Below are 23845 nucleotides of genomic sequence, written 5' to 3'. Positions count from 1 at the left end.
TACTTTCTTTCTTAAATTCACTTTACATAACATAGGACTACCAAACGAACGTGAAAGAATGTTAAATATTTATAGTGTCCCTGAGGACCAGTGACCCCTAGACATCTAGTGCAGCAAGAAAATGCAGTAATAAAAATTCAGTAAGGTGTTAAGAAAGTCTTCGCAATTTACGCGCTTCATTCACTGGCTGAAATTTGCAAGATTATTCATAGTCACAATGCAAGCAAAAAATAATCATATCTTTGAGATTATTAGAAGTATTTAGTATAATATTTAAAATTAGAAGAGGTAACAGATAACGTTAAAAATACTCATTTATGTATTATATTATTCATTAATAAATAAATGTCATTTAGAGTATAAAAAAAAAATTATACATCACAAATTTAATAAGTAATTAATTATTAATTTATGGTAAATCTTTAGAAAACTGAATGTGTCTTTATAATTTATTTTTATCTTTTCTTAATTTGTCTTAAAAAATTGATTAAGAAATTCAAGTGCATAACATTTTGAGAATTTTTCTCTGATAGCAAAGAGCGTTAAATCCTTTGTTATAAAGTGCTTTGCAAAATACGCTGAAACGTGCAAGAACGTATTGTAGAACCTAAAGAGAGTAATAGAACACAGTAGTTTAACAGTTGAAACTCTCGCGTAACAACGATCGAAAGAAAATTGCATGTATCAAACGGTGATAGCAACTATTCATTCGACTATCGATGTCTCTGGTCTATCGAAACTTTCTGCTTGATGACAGGCGCCATATAGTGATCGTTGTAACAGACTTGAAAGCATCACCAAAGTTGCTTAATATTAAACTAGTTACTGATATCGTACAGGTATTTATAGCAAGTTCCTTTCCTCGATCTACATGTATTAGCGTAGAAAGGAAGATATATAGATCTATTAATAGATATGCTTATATCTTTAGTGAGTTAGCAAAGTTATTGTTCTTCAATATGATTTTAGCATACATTTGCATAAATCGATAAAGGAACTACTCAGTAAATTGGCACAGAAATAATTATTCGGGTTAATTAAGTAACTAATTACTAAGCCATTAAATTTAAAAAAAAAGCTGAATATTTTGATTCAAAACGTAATTAAGAAATTCAATATTACAATATTTGTTATACTGTACTGTTCCGAAAAAATTGAGGAAATTCTCAAGCTATAATTATACACAGATAATCAATGTTGAAAGAAACGTATGCGCACAAAAGAAAATACATATTTAAATTATTTCTTATCTACTTAACAATTCCTTTTGTATATGTATGTTAATATCTGATAGAAAAGGACAAGGATTTCATTTATAACATTATAACTTAAAACGATATGTTGAAATTTGTTTGAAACATATTAGGCTATCAACACGAATTGCAAAGCGTAATAGTAATGATAATTTGTATTTTTGCGAATTTAAAACTATCGTTGGTAATATTTCTTCATTACGCGTGCACGAGCGCGGATATTCTATTAAACGAACACCTATTTTGAAAATCTCACGCGAGTGTATAAAATCAGAGATAGAAACGATATTAAAACCATGTTAAAAAATACAAAAATGCGGATATTAAAAACATGCGGCTATAGGTACGTAGCATAGCTACGTACTTTTAATATCCGAAAATGTTGCAGATTTTTATATAATTCAGAGTTTTATATAATTCTGGTACACTTCGTTTTACTTTGACCAAAATAATTAAAATAGTACACAAACTCGAAATATTAATCGATACTCAGTTTAACTATTCAAAGTATTAAGCGATGTTTATTTACCTGCTAAGATTGTAGCAATCAAGAAATACTTTACTAGAAATTAAAAACTGGAAACTCTAGAAACTGACAATGTATAAGTACATCCTCAAGTATATTAAATTATGCATCGGGTATCTTGAGATTTAACGTCAAATGATGTTATTTCCTTATTAATTACATTTCACTATAACTTCAGGGAGTAAATTAGAACAGTACGTGATAGAGCAGCAATAGCACTATATATTATAATGTAATATCATCTCATACGAATATAATAGAAAACTTAAATATTATAAGATATTAGAGATCGTACTTGTGAAAATACATACATGCACAAATAAAACCTTAAAAAAACTTATTATTAAAATTTATAAAAATCATATAATCTGGTATAAACAATAATTATTGATTTGAGTGCACTGCTTATACCATCATTGATATTAAACAGCTTTTTTGCATATCTGAGATATAAAGATATTTAAAATTTAAATAAAATCAAAATTTCGTTTAAGGAGCAGTTATCTTGTTTGCGAGTATTTTATCAATGACCCAGATATTAAAAACAAGAAATAATTCTTAAAATAAGTTTACTTTCCCAGTTTATTCTTCAATTTTCTGTTTTGTAAAACTAGCCCATTCTCTCGAAATAAGGCTAAATCAAGCTTTATCAGTTGTTATTAAAACATGATTTTTTCCGCTATGTTTCTGAAACATTTATTCTATTTTGTTTTTACTTTCATTTTAATTATTTTCTTTTTGTTGTTGACATCACAATTGCACAAATACAGTTAAGAAATTAGATTAACACGAACCAAAATGATTTATATACTTATATGTATAAGAATTATCACTATAAAACACAGAATACAAAATAGAAAACGTAATCACTGTTGTTAAATTTTAATAAAACAATTTATATGATATTTAGTTATAATATCTACCTGAACAACCGAGAGTTTCTTTCAGTAGAAGTTCCGCACTGATACTTTAATTTCGATTTTAGAGATCGGAAATTTTGTGCCTATCTGGAAACAAAATATCTCTTCAATAAATGTGTCAAAACCAATAAATATTAATCAAATACACGATGAAAGTTTTACACCACAGAGAAAAGTATAATACGAATTTGTAAAATATACAGCAACGGAATATCAATTCGGGATATCAGATCGGGTGCGCAGCGTAAACTGAAGGGAATCTGGAGTTCACGGAGGATCCACGTCCATTCGACGCAGTCGCAAAATACGGTACAACCAAGCTTCCTCTCTTTCTCTCTTCATCTCCAACCAAGCTTCTCTATCTTTCTCTCTTCATCTCGTCATACTCTACATCTATTTCTCGCTTTATCAGTCTTCAGGGCGTAGAAAACCCTGCTTTCTGGGTAAAGTGGTAAACCGAATAATTTATTGTATGCAGTATAATTACAAAGCCGCATTAATTTTTATATAATTTACAAAGTAAAATTTTAGGAGTTTTATAAAATTTTATAATTTTTATAATTAATTATAATACTTTTTACTTCCATGTAAAGGAAGTAAAGATTATAATTTATATTTTATTTGCGTAGAAAATATTATACTATGTTAATCTAATGCATATATGAAAAGGGATTGCAATATGACACAATAATTATAATTTAATTTTGAGACGTCAATCTGTAATTGCAATCTGTTATCTGATTCATGCTTTTAGATAAAATTTGTAGTTCCATACTGATAACAGACATGTGAACAATGGGACATATTGTCTATTATGCACGTTAACCATTTTGATTATCGTAGAGTGCATATTATATGTTATAAAGTATTTTATTAATCATAAAGTATTTTTTCCCGAAATGTTTTAAGTTTTCACGAAGGTAATTCAAATATTGCACCTTCCGTACAGAATCCTAGGGTTAAATTGCATAGAAATAAGGTTTTATATTATTTCTGGATTAAAATTGCCAGATACACACACACACGGTCAATAAAAATCACTGATGTTTTTCTATTATTGTTTAATATAATTTGCATTTTGTTCCAGATGAAAATAATTTTCACTTTCGACAATGGCATTTTTTCGTTGATCCTACTTATCAAGTGATTATCTGTATCGTCGATAATAAATTACTCGAGATCATATTAGGCTCTGCAATCATAAAGTTTTCCCCTGGGTCGAGAGACGATCGAGACGTGAAGATATTCTAGAAACGCGATCAGCTGTCGCTAAACTACTGCTCTTGGCCGTTTGGTGTTCCGTTTGCGAATCCACTTGGAATTCAATTAGAATTCCCATGGTAAGTGATACAGCTAACGGACCAGCCGTACTTACATCGAGTCCTCATATGCACTTACACTTTCCCAGTATCGTCACCAATTTTTTTCTTTCAGTCTCAATCTTCAAGTCTTCTTCGCTGCTTTATTTTGCAATCGTGTACATCAGTGTTTTATGTCCTGGGTTTTTGAATGTTTTGGCTTTCAGATTTTGTTCGAAATTTCCTTGATTGCTCGTGATTGATTACTTACACGTTGAACTACGTCCAACTACCATTGGAAATAGACAAGAATAGAAGTAAAAGGGCCTGAAGTCAAACCATGCGTAGGTACGTTTCTTTTTTGCAAACTTCAATCTCTTTTCATTCACTGTATTTATTTTTCACGCCAGAAAATATTCCCGAGTTTTTATAAGTGAGATTGATCAATGATAAAGTTTGTGTAATTGATCGGCGTAGATTTCAATATTCATGTTCCGCGAAAAATTGAAAATAATAATTAAAAGGTGTATGCAGATTTTAATTAAAATGGCTTTATTAAAATCAGACTTGTAATCGATTCACATAATTTATCAAGACACACGGTAAGCTCCAACACGTGTCTTGGTTAAAATTAAATTAATTTTCCATCACACATTGCACAAGAATAGTCAATATTTGTTTGATAAATTTACACAGACCACTCCGTACAGTCTAGTGTGATGGTATCGGAGTTTCACTTTAAACATGTATTGCCTTTGGTGTACATGTATGTATTTTATATATTTATCACATGATTTGAACAAATTTGATTATGTTCTCATGTATTTACAAAGAAAATTGATAGCTCCAAACCAAACATACGTACTAATCACTGTTGTAAACTGGTAGTAATTGTATTGTTGCAATTATATTGATCAAACGTTTTGTCAAATGTATGTAATTATTTCATAAAAAAGAATATAATTATTTTTATTATCTCTTTCGTTACGATAAATTGTTTGAGGAAGGACGACTGAAGAGAATGACAACTAAAGTATATTAGTCCCGCTCGAGTAAAAAGTAAAAGGATTTCGATAAGTTATTTGCGGATCGTTACGTCCATTTGGTCGTTATAGTCACGGGCATAAAACAAACAAGGCATTTTAGCCGTGTCATGATACCTGAACGGCGTATCACTGTAAGACATTGTGTATCCCTCGTGATATTCCAATAACGATATACTCTATGAAAGTTAACAAGAACCCACATGCTGTTCCCACAATCAGCATATATCAGTGAAATAAAAAGACAGTAATTGCTAAATGGGTTTCCATTATAGCAACTTTTCCAGTATAAATAAAATTCTTTCTTAATAATTGTTGTAATAGAAAAGTTGCAAGAGACATACGTACAAATATTATTTGATTTTTTGATTTGAGAATGATTTGAGAATATATTTTAATTATTATTTGAAAGACATATAATATCTATATGACATTTTTAAAGTAATTTGGAGAAATTCTTAATACAATTTATATAAATATTTTATTTCAAAGACATATACATTTTGTTGGGAACGAGTTATATCTTCTTGGCGAGATGTTATTTAGCGACGCTTGAGTGTGGCTCGCTCGCTTAAATGTGAAACAAACCATAATGTGCTATTTACTCAACTTGTGAGACCTTGCCTCAAAGCAAGTAAAACGTCGAGAAATTGAGAACGCAGTATGCGTTAATGTAGTGTCTCACCTCAGATTTATCATGTGTGAAAAGCCAAAGGGCAACAAATTTTGAGTAACTTTTCCATAGAAAATACTTTCAGTTACGTTTATGATATGCTCTTTTACAAATGAATAACGAGCGAATAACATCCGTTTTAAAATTAACTGAAGAATTAAATGTTATCGATTTACATGCCTGCAGCATATATTTCGCTTTAATTTCGAATAAATTAATAATTAGGCAAATTATTAAATTTTTGCTAATAAACGCTTAATTCTAAATTTATCAAAGCTTTTGCGAGTACAAAAAACATAACAGCATTAATAATCCTTTTCTTCTATATAGTACAGTCTATTAATTAACAGGTATTCGTAGATTGTAAAATCATAATATTTGTGTCATAAAAAATTCCTCTATTAACAAATAATTTCTAAATTCTCATATTTTGGAAAAAATTGTAAAATACAAATAAGCTTTCTCTAAAATATTTCGAACTTATTAAAGGTTGATTAAACTTTAAATTTAGCAAACATAATTATATATATAACATTATATATTATATAATGATCTTCTTGTCGCACATAGAAATCAATACATGTGTTCATGTTCAAGTATTCCTTAGAGATCTTTTTAACATAATATTGCAAGGCTTTTCGTACATATATTTATACATATATATGTATAATTAAAACAGAAATAAAATGGAATAAGATTAAAAAACTTTTTTTATCAAATTTGCACACTGGAAAATTAACAAAATATGAAATGTGGAATAAATCATGCATATTAAACTACAAACTGTGACATGGCATCGAACAAATACTTTGGTCTCATAGTATTCTTATTCTCCTTTCTTTTCAGAGTATTTTCTCTTTTAAATTCATTTCTAAGCTACAATATATTACAAAGAGATTATACAGGATAAACCGTATTGAATGTGTTATTGCTTTCAATCATTTATAAAACCTACATTACGTAGGAAAATATGAGGTAAAATATGTGTATGCACTATGTAGAAGCATTGCAACTGAACAATTTATAATTAAATTTTTAGCTTATACCCTGTTTCATATTTTCTGTAAATAATTGATTTCGGAGATTATCGTTTTACTTTTTCTAAAAAAAAAAATTAAAATTTGTGAGTAACATTTGCTGATTTTACAAGTAAAAGTTTTGTTACGATTGAAACATCTCATACTAGAATTTATAGTAATTTATTATAATCTTATAATAATTAGGAATTAAATATATTTCGCCATCTTACTATTCATTTTTCATAGTCAACGGTTCTTTCAGATATTCTATCTTTCCACTTATGTAATGTTTTCCAGATTTGTATTCCTATCACAGTGATTAATTTGTTTAATTACAATTATTAATGTCCTTTTCAAGTTTAAGGAACGTGTAAAAGATCTTTCATATGTTTCTTGTATATTTACGCAAGTGTGTGTATGTTACGTCTTAGTATTTAATTGGATACCCCATGGTTACCTCGTTGTGAATAAAAGTAAAAAGGATACAGCAATAAAGATTTTTCGCAGAGTTTTCTCTCTTGGAGAAACATTTTATTTGCTTTGGCTTCCGGAGACTCTATCTAGGAAGAACCTAAACTAGAAAGAACTATATACGTCCAGTGTACGTAGCGGTACTCAATTTTTTGCTTCTTATTGCCACATAACTATGAAAACTTACATTTTAGTTTTACTCATAATTTAGAGTGACAAGAAGTAGGATTACTAAAATATCAATTCGTATGTGTCAGGTATTGTGCGCCGACGGCATATAATAGAATAGCACTTCATAAAGTTTATCTCGAAAATAAATCGGTACAAAATGTGTCACGTAAATCTGACAAATATATATTACATATTAAACAAGACATTTTTTTTATAGATACTTGAAATCAACTGGGTTATTACTATATAAAAGATTTCTTCAGACATACAGTCTTTAAATACGTATTGACGGTATTCTTCTTACAATAAAAGTTGAAATTAAAAACTAATTTCACACACACTATTCTAATACGAAATATATAAAAAATTAATCAAATTAAGAGGTAATTATAAATATCTTATTTTTTAATTAATTTTTGTTGGTAGAGTTTAAAAAAATCATCGTGCATTTATCAATGACAAGTTAATAATTTAAAAATTAAAAACTGCGATAAATAATCCAATCGCATTTTCACTGGAAAAAAGCCGATTCCAAAATTCAGTAGTAAAACTGCACGTATCTACTTAAAACTTTTTTTTATTATTGATAGAGATTTTCAATTGCAGGATTTTCAAGAATCGTGAATATAACATGATTCTCAATTGCTTTTATCGAAAATTTTCTCACAAAGGATATCTCTCCAGAATTAAATCCTAAAATCGTTTAACGGAAAAACTACACGTATAAGAACATTCTACATACAACATACATTTTGTAAATTGTTATATTTTTACATTACAAATACGCACGAAAAAATAGAGAAATGTATTATATCATTAAAATATAGTAAATGTAAGAGTATAATTTTGATCATTCCCGAAAAATATAATATATGATCATTTGACTGTTGTATTTCAGTAAATATTTTAATCTTTCTGTGGAGGAAGCAACTAATATATCATATTAATTACTAATATAAAATGTTATAGGTACCTATAGAAAATTAAAGAAAAGTTTAATGTTATCTTCTCTCTCTCTCGAAGATACTTTGATAAATTTCACTTTACACTCATTTTCACTCTAGTTTTAATGGCGCTGATGTTATTAACTTTTCAAATAAAAATGGTAAACAATTTGCAAGACAAATTTACGGACTGAATGTACTGTGTTTCCATTAAAAAGCATTCGATATCGATGAAGTATTTAATTTATTTATTGAATGTGTAATTTGTATTAACTAAATATTGAGCAATCAAACAAATGCATATACAAACTTGCTAAATAACAATAGCAAGTAATAATTCGATTTCCGAACCTATTATCCTTTAGAAAGAATTGTCTTTTAATTGTTGAAAAGATTGGCACGAAAGACTTTTCACTTCTAACGTCAATACCCTACAGTCTCAACAAAGCAAAGTAAAAAAACGGGGCGTACTAATGCAGTTTAATTCACACTTTATTTGCATAGAACTTCGTTAAAAGTTAAGCTACGAGAGGCCGCGCTAAGTGCCTAATTGATTATCGATAAAGAGCGCGCCATGCTTTAGAATGATTCTGGTTAATGACAGTTACGACATGCGATAAAATAATGATAAAAGTAAATTAATATTGATATAATGTTGAGAATCAAAAAGTCGAATAATATAATATCACAAACATTTGTTAACCGTTTTCACGAAAGAAATAACAATTTAAAATGCACATTTTTAGTTTCTTTTCTGTACATATATTGTAGACTTGTAAAAGTCATATACGTATATTGCATAAAATCGTATCGTGATGCAGAGATGCAATTTTGCTATTGCGGTTTTCGGAGGCTTCAAAGCGTTATAATACATATACTGCGAAAAAGAGGCGCGGGAGAGAACGAAATAGTCACGTATCCTCGGGCATATCGAGAAACTAGTTGGACGAAGAATTGCGAAAATGGTAAAGGGCCCATGTAAATACAATACCGCTTCAACGCGCTGCGTGCAATTTTATACAATCAAAGGTTCGTGCACTTAACTGTTATTCAATCGGCAGCCTGCATTTCTTTTAAGTTTGTAACAGTTGCTTAAATATTTAAGCGCAATACAATTTAGAGAATTACAATTTAATTTCCGATTATTTTCTAGTTTTCTACGATAGTAGTATCGATGTTATAAAATATTATATGAGACAAGAGTTAGATGGAAATTTATTGAATATTAAAAGAAATGTAAAAATTATTGTATGATTTTGTTGATTTTTATCAATTATTTGTGTAGTTTTTCTCCATTATTCTTAAGATTATCATATTAAAATATTCTATCTTTTCGGGATTATTCAGCAGATTATTTCAGCAGGTGTGTAAAGAACCATTCAAATATATGAAAATATCTAAGCGGTTTACTTAAATCTGATGGAAATAAATTTGACGACATAACTTTGTTTCATTATAAAACACATTTTTATCCGGCTTCTTAACTCAAATTTATGACCAGATGCCACGGACAGTTTATCGAGTTTTACGTAAATGCAGCCACGAGTTTACGTGCCATATTACTACATATCACGTGCCCGAGTTTTGAAAAATTATCATTTATTGTCATTGACAATAAAATTTATACAAGTCAATAAAGACGTGTTATGTAATCTATGTCAGCACATATAATTTATTGTGTTACATTTTATAAAATAACACATAAGGAAGTATTTATATAAGATACCATTTACAATGGCACAATTTTAAAAAATTACAAGATAACCGATAATAATTAAAGTATTACATAAATACATTAAATACCTACATCTGGTATCCTACAACTACATTAGCTTCTTTCATATATCAATTAATATATTCAGTGATAATAAAAGTATCATACATTGGATGCGTTAAATTTGAATATCGTCAAATTATATTGGTTTCCATTGTAGTTAGTTTATTGAAATTAGATCTCTTGCGTTTAATATATAATAAGTGAATTTGTAAAAACACGAGCCTGATAGATCGTTACTTACATATAATAAATATTCTTTCTGTTAACAATAATTTTGAAACAATATTATACATATATGGGTACGAACCAAAAAGAGCTGTCTTGAACATATTTATACATTGTATATTTGTACAAAATATAATAATAATGTCAGGACTATTATCCTACATTATTCAATAAGATGTTAGCATTTAAAGAAAGATTTTCTTATCACTTTCAACTTAATAAAAACAATTTTTTAAACAATAATTAAAACGAAATAATTGTCTAATTATTGCATAAGAAATCTTTTAGTTTTTTCGTTACAAAATATAATTAAAAATTAACTCCAGCACTTCTACAATCTTGCTGCATGTATATCATATGTGTATACGTCTCCAATTGTTATTCTCTTTATCATTTTAAAATTAAATTGTGTTATAACTTCTTAAATTTTTATCACTTAAAAGTATGAGAGTGCATGAGTATAAATGAATATGTACGTAAATATTCGCAATGTACTGAGAGTTCGAGTCTCTATATAGATTTAAGTTTAAATAACTATTCCGATCAATAATTTCTGCAGGTTTAGGAATAGTTATACTGTTGCCACCTATAGGGTGTAACTTTGACTAAAAAGGAAACTTGAAGAATATTTGCACTTCTATGAATTATCAATAAAGTCAAATATAAATACTAATGGAATAAGTAATAATGCATTTCAACATAATATCTCTTTACGTTATTAACATAATAATAAGAACATCTTTACAATTAGTCATAATAATAGATGGAGTTTTAATTTTTTGTTCATAGAAATTAATGTTTAATTAAACAATACATATAAAATAATATTACATCGATTAGTAATAGTACACGATTAGTAATAGTACACTATTAATGTTGATAAAATACTATGATGAATAATGAGATATTGTTGTTTTTAGTAACTTAAGTACTACTTTATCCACTGCGAAAATAGCTTTGCAACCATGTATGAGTATAACCAGAGAGAAACCTGAGAGCGGCCACGCCGGCGTTTTACTTGCAATGATACCGTTTTTGCTCGGCTGATTCCAGCGCCTTACGCTCATTTTTATTTTTGGAACTATTCCGTTACCCCCATTTTCAAGCACTGCCGATAAAGTCTCCAATTGGTGCGAGTCCGTGCTACGCCCATTTTTCAAGCGGGTAAAGCGGGGAGCACACACTTTTGCATAAGTGCATAAGCATATGCATAACAAATTTGATTGGTCCATGCTTATAGACATTTTTTATTAATGTGCAAACGAAAAATCAAACTGTAAAGAAAAATTTGTCGATCAATTGCAAACGAAATTATTGATTAAAAGACTATGTGAATCAAATTGAACTAAAATTTTATTCCATAGAAACAAATCGACCTATATAGAGGCCCTCCACCACCCCCGCCACATTTAATCGACGGTCCTCTTTTATTTACAATTTGATTTCTTACATTTTTATTATTTACTTCAATTTTTATTATAACTTACTTTACAATACACTTACAATATTATAAAAGAAATAATAACATTATAAATTTAAAAATAAAATATCTATACAATACCTACAATATTTCTCTCGATGTTATATATGAAATATCCGGTATACGTGCAATAAAACGAAATTCTTTTTACGTACTTATTATATTAAAGTTATTGTTACTTCGTTCATTTATGTTACCTAATTTTTTAAACTATCGAATTATGTCCTATCCCTGACTATGCGAATCCCTACCTACCCGTATTCCGATTTATAGACCTACCTACCCGTGTTTCAACATAATAAACCTACAAATGTTTAATTAACCGCGACGCGATTTTCTAGGGGTTTGACTTGGAGTTTAACGCGCCCACGGGATTTAACAGGGGTTTCACTCTCGCACATGTGCGAGAATACATTGTATGTGTACATATAGGCTGTGTTCCGATATTCACTGCCAGTACTGGAAATCTATAGTTTACGTATACTAAACATTTTCAGTACTGGCAGTGAATATCGGAACACAGCCATAGAAGCATAACCCACCCGAATTGTAACAACTCAAAAGAAATCAAAGTATACTTCGTGCAGCACCTTACTTAGGTACTCCATCAGAGTGGCCAATATTGTGACCACTTACCTCGTCGTATTTAGTCCTTCGTTGGGCCAGATTGGACATACCTTTCGTTGCTCCCGGCCATACAATCTGGTCATTTTGACCAGAGATCAGGAAGGAAGAAAACTCCTTCCATAGTCGGTTATCGTCACCAACAAATATTTCGTACGGTTCGAATATACGAGTGTCGGTCGTATCGAAAAATGCACGACCACGAGACGTTAATTAAAGAAGAATATTAATTCAAAAAACTTTACTGTATATACGAATCAAATTTATTTTTACTGTCGTTATTTATTAAAAAATATTATATATAAATTTCTTCGTAATTTAATCTTTGATTTCAAAATTCAAGTAGTTATAAAAGAAGTATAAAAAAATTACTTCGCGTTAGAGTGATTTTAATCATATTCCACGATCAATTAAAATTTATAATACGGATAAAATTAAACAATTAATAATTTCGTGAAAATTTTTATTAAAAGACCGATCGCGAAAACCGACCGCGAAAATACAGAGATGCGTGTGACTATGCATGTACGAGGTCTGTCCTGTAAATACGTATAAAATATTCATAGAGCGTCTGATACTGGAGGTAGGGAGATGAGATAGTGGGCTTCCCCCTCCACTAATAGACTAAGTCAACATCTGACAAACGGGCAGCCTTGCAGGTTTCAACACGCATTGTGTACAGCTAATTAGGCAGACCCCTTATACAGTGTCTCGTCGGTATGGAGTCTCTCTCTGAGTGATGAGCAACGCATAAAAGTTAAATTTCTTGCTAAACTCGGCAAGAACGGACGGGAAATTCACGAAGCGTTGGTAGCAGTGTACGGCGAAGATGCCATGAAGGAATCAACGGTTCACAAGTGGTTGAAGCGGTTTCGTGAGGGACGGGAAGAATTCAAAGACGATCCTCGTCCAGGGCGCCCCTCCACTTCATCTTCTGATGAAAACGTGGATCGTGTCCGGAATTGTTTGAACAGAGATCGTCGATCAACTGTTAGAATGGTGTCGGACGAACTAAATTTAAGTAAAACGGTCGAGATGGGCGTTGGATTCTCCACCACGACAATGCGCCTTTCCACACGTCCTTGGTTGTGCGCGAGTTTTTGGCACGGGCCTCAATTACCGTCACCGACCACCCGCCATATTCACCCGATTTAGCACCGTGTGACTTCTTCTTGTTCCCCAAATGCAAAATGTTGCTTCGGGGGCGGCATTTTGGGGACGTGGAGGCCATCAAGACAGTGACGACGAGGCAACTGAAGAGGCTCAAAGTGGAGGACTTTCAAGGCTGTTTCCAGCAGTGGAAACGGCGTTGTAGCAAGTGCGTTGCCTCAGGGGGAGAGTATTTTGAGGGGGACAAATTCGATTTACTTGATTGATTGTCAAATAAAATTATGAAAAAACAATATACATATTTTTGGGACAAACCTCGTATTCATGCGAGACGCATCTTGAAAGTACGTATATAACGTATGTATATACGTACATACACAGAATAAATAATGTGAGATCCAGAAGTACGAAACTTCTTTCACGATTCCAACCGATATTATAACCATACTATAATAAATTAATAACCGCAAATAATATATAAAAATAAGTTAAACTTTCAGTATTCTCAACAAAATATATTAGAATCTCACATCATATTATTGATTTTATTTTATATATCAATTTGTTAATAAAAATGGATAGGCTACAACATATTAGCTCGACGGATACATCAATAATATTCGCCATATTTTGCTTAAGTTTTGTGATGTAATTTAACGATTCTCAACATGGAAAGTGAATTCAACATATCTTAATATGTAGAGTTTCATAAGATTAAAAGAATGTAAAAGAAAATTAAACCCGTTGAACGCCAAAGACCCCGCTGCAAGAAAGAATGAATCCCAGATCTTCTGGATTACCTCCGATAGCGGTCGTTTCGGCAGGGAGTTAACGACGATCGTTTCTCAAATCATGGAATCTCGTATATTTTCAGATTTATTGAAATAAAAATTATTCTTCCATTATTACTGTTAATGGGAGAATATTTATGGAGAAGGATATATATAAAATCTTCTCTTCTTTTTTTTGGTTAATTTCGCGAATCGACGTCGCGCCCTCGTGCCGAAACCGTTGCTTCCGGGGATCCGTGACAAAGAAAACCAGGGATTAACTCTGGTTCTGCAACGGAACACCCAACACTTTGAAAATCGCTGCTATTACTCTTCGGTAAATAAAATATATTAAATAAAATATTAAATTATTTGTAACCTAACCATTTTGAGGTAACAAATCTACAGAATATATCTACAATCTACGATCTACGATCTACGAGATGTAGATTCGTTACCTCGATAAAAAAAATTCTCACTCACCGATCCGATGTGCAACAGCGGAGTTGTATCTGCACGTAGCTGCGTTGATTCTGTAACATACAAACATAAAAGTCAGGTTAAAATAGTATTCAAGAAAACTAATATTGCAAAATATAATTTTTAGACATATCGAACTTTTTATTGAGTTAGATATGTAAAAGATTATATCGCGAAAGATTTTCCTCGAAAGATTGTCTTGAGAATAAACTTTTGTTAAATTTAAAATTGCGTCTTGTTTTCTAATTATTATTTTTAATTATTAGAAATTATATGAATTTAAGATATAAAATAACTCAATTATATCAATTAATAAAATTCAAAAGGCTCTAATGTGAAAAACAAATACAAAGTAATAAAGAAATGAATATAATACACCAGAAAAGAGATTAATTTTACACAAAATAAAAGTAATATTTACCGCAAAGTTGCTCCGCCGGTGCCTGATGCCTTTCCGAGGCCTCCTCCACTCAGGTTGTCTTCTGGCACACTCGCGAAAACACAAAGATCGTTCGCGCGATTTTACACTTTGAAAGTCTTCAGTCCGATTACACAAACGGCACTCCCGAACGCGACGCGACACGACGAATCGCCGCGCGCGGTTGCAATTCGTTTAAATTATTCGAGTAATAGTCCTCGAAAGTTAGCTGAAATCAGAGAAATGAACAAAATCAATTAATAAATTAAATAAACAAATGTGCTCTCTAAAAGTCAATCGGTGGATTATCACTGAAAACATTGAATCAATTCATTATTTTCAGTAATAATTCACCGATTAACTTTCAGAGAGTATTAGGCCTGGTTTATCATTTTCTGGTTAACTGTTAATGTGGAAAAGTTACTCGACTCTCTCCTTTTCTATATTATTATCTAAGAAAAGAGAGAGAATCGATTAAACTGTGGTCAACAGTTTATTGAAAAATGAAAAATTGGGCCTAAATAGTGCAATGGGTACTTTTGGTTGTCCCGTCTTTAGAGTATGTACTCTCTAAAATCAATCAATGGATTATCACTGAAAACAGTGAATATTCACTGATTCAGTGATAATGCACTGATTGATTTTTAGAGAGTAACTCTTCGGGGTACTTAAGCCCCTCCACCGCGACAAGGTAGTACCCGAAGAGGGGATTATTGACAAAAAACCGTGCAATTTCATATGTGTATATTTAGAAAAATGAATATTGAGTGAACATAAATTAGGTTAGCTATTTAATGCACGACGTGAGAGAGATTCACCCGAGTTCGATCGTTAAAAAAGGTATTAGCGCTCGTGGATATTTCGAACCTACCTAATAATTTATATGTATATGTAATTTCCTTATGACACTTCTACTTCAAATTACGCGTGATATTCTTCTCGACAAATCACCGCAGAAATGAGCGATAAGATTACGGATCGCGACAATATTTTTCTCGACTTTTTATATGAAATATTCGGTATACGTACAATAACACGAAATTCTTTTTACGTACTTATTATGTTAAAGTTATTGTTACTTCGTTAATTTGTGTTATCTAATCTTTTAAACTCTCGAATTATGTCCCCCTTGGATTCCTGACTATCCAAATCCCTACCTACCTGTAGTCTGATCTATAGACCTATTTATCCATACGTACACTTGCCCAAACGTGGACATTGGCCACGTAGTTCAACGTCCACGTTTCAATGTCCACAGTGGACGTATCGCATTCGCCAATCACGAAAAACGGGGCCGTGGCAGCTCTCAGATTTCTCTCTGATATTTTTATATTTCGGGGAAATTTTTTCAAAATATGTTCAGAGAGAAATCTGAGAGCGGCCACGCCAGCGTTTTACTTAATACCGTTTCGGGAGACTGTTTTGCGCGCCCTTACGCCCATTTTTATTTTTGGAACTATTTTATTACGCATTTTCTGACTCTGCCGATAAAATTTCCACGTGGTGCATGTCTGTGCTATGCCTTCTGACATCTAATTTATAAAATTTACATTTTCTACATGAGAAAAGTTGATGTAAATATATTATGTAAATAATTTATGTTAATGTAATTTTGAATTTCACAACACAATCCTGAAAAATAGGCGTAGCATGGACACGCACAAAGTGGTGACTTTATCGGCAGTGTCAGAAGATGCATAGCAAAATAGTTCCAAAAGTAAAAATGGACGTAAAGGCGCGCAAAGCAGTCCCTTGAAACGGTATCAAGCACGGTCATATACAGGGTGTTATGTAATATCCGCATCAACGCTTATTGTGGGATAGAGTGGACTAGACTAAGTCGAAAAGTCCTCTACCATTTTGCAATTTTCGCAAAAGTCAGCGAGTTATTAATTATTAAAAATCGCTGTCTTAGGCCGGTCCACTGCCCAATTGAAACGTACGTGCGGCGAGATCGATCGATCGTTACTAGGCGCGCAGAGTTGTAACGATCGATCTCGCCGCACGTTTGAATTGGGCAGTGGGCCGGCCTAAGACAGCGATTTTTAATAATTAATAACTCGCTGACTTTTGCGAAAATTGCAAAATGGTAGAGGACTTTTCGACTTACAATTAGTCTAATCCACTCTATCCCACAATAAGCGTTGATGCGGGTATTACATAACACCCTGTAGACAGGTCTGGGCACTCGTGGTAGGAACGTGGTGGAACGTGACCCGAGTGAAGCCCATAGAACTTATACTCACGAGTATAAGTTCTATGGTGAAGCCAGAAAATCAACATTGCGTCTCTGTGAGTTTTCTCTTCGCGCATACGCCATTCACATATGTCATTGTGTATGAGAGAACGCAATATTGACATTGTAAAATTGTAGTCGCGTAAATATTGGTTTGGTTTTTAATAATAATTATTATAAGTTAAATTAATTTTTTTACTCATATATGTACGTAATACATAAAAGTTAATTTTTTAATCATTCAAAATAGACCGCCATGGGACTTAGTCTGACGCCATATTGGTTTTCTTGGCTTTACTCGGGTTACGGTTTCGCCCATGCTTTTGAATAGGAGTGCCCAGATCTGTCTATATGACCGTGGTATCAAGTAAAACGCCGGCGTGGCCGCTTTCAGGTTTCTCTCTGCTATAACCAAATGGGAATAATCGATAATGACTACGTAGCCGGCTTAGAAGAACTTGTACAAAGTGTCATCTGATAAATTCAAATGTTTCTTGTTCTACTTATGGTATAGCTCCAAAATTTTCTAGATATCATTCTTTTTTACTGCTAAATTTTTATGTTAAACATCTATGTGCAATTTTTATTAAGATGTTCGTATAGGATATTAGATTGTAAACCATAAGTGAGTAGAGTGAGAAGCAACCCATTCTTTATAATTATTGTAACTACATATAGTTACAATAATTATTGTAATTACGTGGTTACAATATGACAATATAGGACCGTGTTGTTTATTAATAAATGCAAACTGTTTAAAATTATTTTTGACGTAACTTTCTTTCTTGTTTTAAATGTAAATTAAAAAACATTTATACAAATTAGTTTAAGATTATAATTATTAGGTATTAATAATTATTTTAACATTTAAACATACAAAATCTTATTTAAGAATGAATTTCTCTAGCAATTTTTTTATTTTCTATCTGGCTCGCTTCTTCAACAAAATGGAAACAGATTTTAGTTGCATATAAGTATGCAACGAGTTAAATTATATTGCAATTTATAAATAAATTCTAAATAAATTCTCATTTTTTGTTTGCATGCATTCGTCCATCCCAAATATTTTTATATGAGTTATGTCATATCTATTTTAATAGCATTTTAGTCTCAAAGAACATCATGTATTTTTTCGATGTGTAGATGTATATTAATTTCGAGTGCGAGTTCCGGCGTAGAACGATTAGCACGACGGACTATGTGCAGTAGCGAATCCACGTGTACATTTGCTTTCAGATAAGAGCGTCCGGGGATAATGAGCGCAGTTTTATCGGAATACTTAACCGAACGTTGTATATAGTGCTTCTCCGTTTGCAGTATAACAGTGATTAAAGAGAGTATATCTTAAAAGCGAACGTGTATTGCATATAACATATACTACGTAAACATGTTTGTGTTACTATAAAAAACAAAATGAATGACACGCATACAAAACTCAATTAGGACGCCAGGTAAGTCTTCACAATTCTTCTACCCTTTAGTAAATTGAAGCAAAATATACGAGTGCGGATAAATAGGGCGGACAAGGAGCGAATGAAGATATACAAATGTTAAGTTACGATTGTGAGACTTCCTTTTTGCTTTTGAAGGAGAAAGAAAGTAAATAATGTACAAAAACCTAGATGAAATGAGAGCATGTTTTTTTTAATAGCGTTGAATCGATTCTTTCTCAATAAATATTTTATTAGACGTTTTTTCGATTAAAAAAATTTTGAACATTAAGCATTTCATTATCGAACATGCTCTGTATAACAACTCCAGGCAATAATTTAGCTTCTGATTACATGTATGATAGCCAATAATATTAACACATTGAATGTCGTGCCAGTCACTGATGACCGGCATTGACCAGCGCTACCAAGCTCAAAAAATACATCTAGCTCATAAAAAATAATATTTATAATTCTATAAATATAATTACTATTTAAGTAATAATCCAAAATAATAAACATATTAACCATTATAATTTTACATCTTTCAATTATATATTATACAATAGTTTATCGAGCTACGGATCTAACAGGGAAAATTTCATTCCGCCATCGTCGTAGAGTGAATTAGACCCGACATTCAACGTGTTAATTGGTTGAACTTATCCAGGCACGAGAATGCCGTGAAGCAACTAGACCATAAAATCGCATTATCGACTTATAAAGAATAGACAAGGAAAACTACAAAATATAGAAGTTAAACAATTTATCGCAAAACTTTTACTGATTTTTTGTGTCTGCAAATAATTTCAGAGATGAGAAATGGCTTGACATTTTCATGTTTTAAAACGAGATGCTAAATGGAAACGTCGACTTTATAGCTTCACTTCAAATAGTCTGGTATTTCACAAGACTTTAATCTGTCACACACACGCAATCTTTCCTAGTATGACTTTCCACATTTATTCTAAATAAAATATTTCTTTTCTACAATTCCTCTTTCATTTACTTGAAGATTCAAAACCCATTATATGTATATTTCTTCAAATAAACCCTCGAATTTATTTAAATTATTCTTACATATTATTAATTTATTGTGTAAAATATATTACACTTTTAATTACATAAAATACATTTTTATCTTATAATATCACATATATTTTGTTATTTCAAAGGGTCTCTTTTTATACATATATGTATCACTGTGTTAGTATTTCATGTATTTAGAAAAGTTATATTTTGTCGAAACTGCGAGAGAAACGCAGGAGTAAAGGAGAACGATTTGTTACCTGTTTCTCTTAGCAACCAATTCCGATGAGATTTCTTTATAGTGGCAATATAAGAAAAAAGATTAATGGATGACTTTTTATAATATAATAAAACTTAACTTCTATCGATATATGAAATATTATACCGACTGTTATATTAGAAAGCTATTTTGCACTTTACTGGTGTATAAATACAAAGATTTATCCAAGATATTTTGGGATCTTGGATACATTTATGACATATTACTTCTCAGAAGTAACATAATATTCCTGTAACTATCTAGTGATTTTAACATTGCTTATCTCTTTGCGAAAATATATCGTTTATTACTATTATTCTTTGTTTCAAATATTATTATGAAAATTTTAAAAATCAGGTTTTTATTAAGATAGAGCTGCATTACAAAACCATATTTATATTCTTGATAGATCAAATTGATCATGTAATTTAGTCTTCAAAAAAGTTTGAGATTTTTAAATAATAGAAAATAATTTCTTATATTTGTGTTACATAATATTAGATATAAAATTAAATGAAAAAATTAATATACTGATTAGTAAAATAAAAAATGAATCTAAAACAGAATTAGTAGAATCTGGTTACGTAATATGCAAATAATATTAAAACATAATTAACATGATGTATTATACTAAGTAAACAGTTCATTTTCTTACATTGGATTAAATTAGTTTGTCCAAGTACAATAGAGAATCCACATAGAAAACATTCCTTTATTCACATACTATTGACTTAAATTTTCGAGAATTTTAATGGAGCGAGAATTTCAACACTATTAAATAGTACAATCTTAAATGGAAGTTTCAAATGTCTTCTCTCAAAGAAAATGATATTAGTAATTAAATCTACTTTTCCTCAATGCAATATAAACAGCTGAAAGATATTAAGCTTGAAAAGGACTGTCTTAGGTAGACACATATAATAAAATGAGAACTTATTAATCAGTAGAAAGCACTAGAAAAGTGCTGTATTCTTATCAAACGAGAAAAAATGTTCTAGATAATGAAATATATTTATCTCTTGTTATTGTCGAACAATGTAGCGCATGAAATTATTATAACCTTTGCTTTTAGACAAATGACGCTTGAGAATTCATATTACTAATGTGTCACGCGCGAACGTGCTCTACATGTTTACTTAGTATACAATATTGTAACCACATGTCAAATAGTACGAGGTAGCATATGATTATATTGAAACATTTTCACATTGCGTTGCGCGCGCGCGGGCATACATAAATTTTAGTCGCGCTTTGTCTTGTATTATCACGAAATTGAAAAATGACAGGTTAAAATTTTTGACGTTTTATCGCGCGAGTATTTGATGTAGCAAATGTACACGTTGTAAAATAAATAGGTAAAAATCAGTGCAAATTGTTAATTTAAATTGTATTGTATCATGAAATAAACTTTTTGTTTTCAAACACATTTTCCTGAACACGATTGATCTGACATAATAACTGTGAATATTACCACCGGGAAATAAGGCAAAAATAAACTACTTCATCTTACATAATACCTATAATGGAAAAATGCCAAGAAAAGATAGAAAATTTTGTAACGTAGATGTGAGGACATGTTGTAAAAAAGGTAATGCTACAAGAATATCAATCTCTTCTTTCCGACTAATTACGCACAACGTATTACCTTTTCATATATTAAAATAATAATTAAATTTCTGCCTCAAGAAATACATATGCTTTCTTAAAACATAATAATTACAAAATACTGCTAATTAAACTCTCTCTCTCTCTCTCTCTCTCTCTCTCTCTCTCTCTCTCTCTCTCTCTCTCTCTCTCTCTCTCTCTCTCTCTCTCTCTCTCTCTCTCATATCTTCTTTCTTAAATTATTGTAATAAAATAAAATAATTAAAAAAACATTTATAATAATGTACACATAACATCTTTATATTATTTAACGTTAATTTTTTATAAAAGTTATTATGTATATATTTTTATGATAAAACTCTGCAACTTTATTACAAGCGTACCGTCTTCTCTATCAGTGTGTATGAATATGTATGTTATTCATCCAGTTACGTTATAATGTTTATGAATGTATTGATTTTAAGGAAATTTCACTTAAATGACTTAAGTTTCCAATAAACTTTCTATTAAGTGTAACATCAGAGCGTACTTCATTAATTAATATGTCATGTTGATCACAAATTAATGGAAAATGTAGGATAACAAAGTTTTGTGTTGTAATCATACATAATCAGATATTATATAAAGATAAGCAATACCTTATTATTGTTAGGACGCTTGACATATTAGGAACCTCATACTATAGCAATAAATAAAAAAATTAAACAAAATCTGAGATGATAATCCATAATATTTGTATACTATTTTATAATATCTACTATGTATATTTTATAACGTCATTGACACAATTATTAGGAAAAATATTATGTTGTATTAATGCAATATTTATTAATAAATTATCATAGCTACACGAGCTTTCGAAATTAACCTACATATTTGATTAACTTAAAATTAATAATGAATCGGGAACTTATTGTTCTCCTATTGATGATACATTCTTTTATCGATTTGATTCTATTGTCAAGCATTATAATCTTTCCATTGAACACTGTAGATGTAATATACATTATGACACTTTGTTGATATACACAATAACGGCACTTTTTGTTCATTTGAATATCATAATTGAAATATTCATGCTTTCGATTATAGCATTAATTTGCTCCTTGAGGTGATTAATGTATTAAAACATTGTAATGACATCAAGCTGATTCTTTATATAATTGAAAAGTAGGTACAAACCAAATCAGTTTATTATATAAGCTTTTAAAAAAGAAAAAGCGGATACCATTTAAAATATAAAATTAAAATTTTGACAAATAAAAATTTTTTTAATATATAATAATATAAAACTTATTTAATCTAATATCGTTTTATCAATATTAATTTAATTTGTAAAAAAATATAGTTATCAGTCGCTTTTTGTAATAAGAAACTTTATCTAAAAGTTCAAAAATAAATTAAAATAAAAGTTATTTTTATTTCAAATTATAATTACAGTAAAATTATAATAAAAGTTTAAAAAATTTTTATTTTGTGCATTATAAACTAAGGTAGTTCTATACGTATAGAATTCAAATTTCGTAAAATAAGGAAATCAGACAAGTTGTACTTATTTTGTAACAATTTTTGTAATATTTTTTTAATAATTTTTTTATCTTAGCTTTAATATAATTTTCTGAACAAAAATAATTATTTGTTAACAATAAGAAAATGAATGTTAACAAAAATATTTGTTTCCTAATATCATTCAATTTTTTAACGTTAAAATATTGAAATCAGTGCTTGATCGTAAGAAAGCAAAAAGTAGACAATTCTAAATCGATTGTTCTTATTTCTTGGAATATTCAAATGAAATTCCAAGTCTAAGTCGATACTATTGAGATAATAATAAACGATCTTTAGTCTGATGCACCAATATTAAATCCTGTGCCGGACGTCGTGTGGTGCACTTCAATGACTACAAAGTCATAGTGGACAGGATATTGTGGTTTAGATCAAGGATTTCTCGATCAGTACTTTGCGTGGACGAAGAGAGAGCGAGAGACAAAGAGAGAGAGAGAGAGAGAAAGAGAGAGAGAGAGAGAGAGAGAGAGAGAGAGAGAGAGAGAGAGAGAGAGAGAGAGAGAGAGAGAGAGAGAGAG

At 30.5% G+C, this 23845-nt stretch overlaps 1 protein-coding gene across 2 annotated transcripts in view; it reads left to right on the top strand.

Annotated features, from left to right (window-relative positions):
* The first annotated feature begins 4164 nt into the window (after positions 1 to 4164).
* The window catches only part of LOC105568131 (gastrin-releasing peptide receptor), a 53479-nt gene continuing 33798 nt past the window's right edge, over positions 4165 to 23845 (top strand). The window contains exon 1 of one of the 2 annotated variants that reach the window (XM_012023547.1): positions 4165 to 4345. The gene's annotated coding sequence lies outside the window, so the exon portion shown is untranslated. Of the gene's footprint in view, positions 4346 to 18574; positions 18890 to 23845 lie in introns of those variants that run through there. The other variant, XM_012023546.1, reaches the window with a different exon arrangement.

The sequence above is a fragment of the Vollenhovia emeryi genome, unplaced genomic scaffold (genome assembly GCF_000949405.1).
Source record: "Vollenhovia emeryi isolate VEMERY1.0 unplaced genomic scaffold, V.emery_V1.0 DF939131.1, whole genome shotgun sequence".
Taxonomy (NCBI): domain Eukaryota; kingdom Metazoa; phylum Arthropoda; class Insecta; order Hymenoptera; family Formicidae; genus Vollenhovia; species Vollenhovia emeryi.
This window is presented reverse-complemented; position numbering and strand designations above follow the sequence as displayed.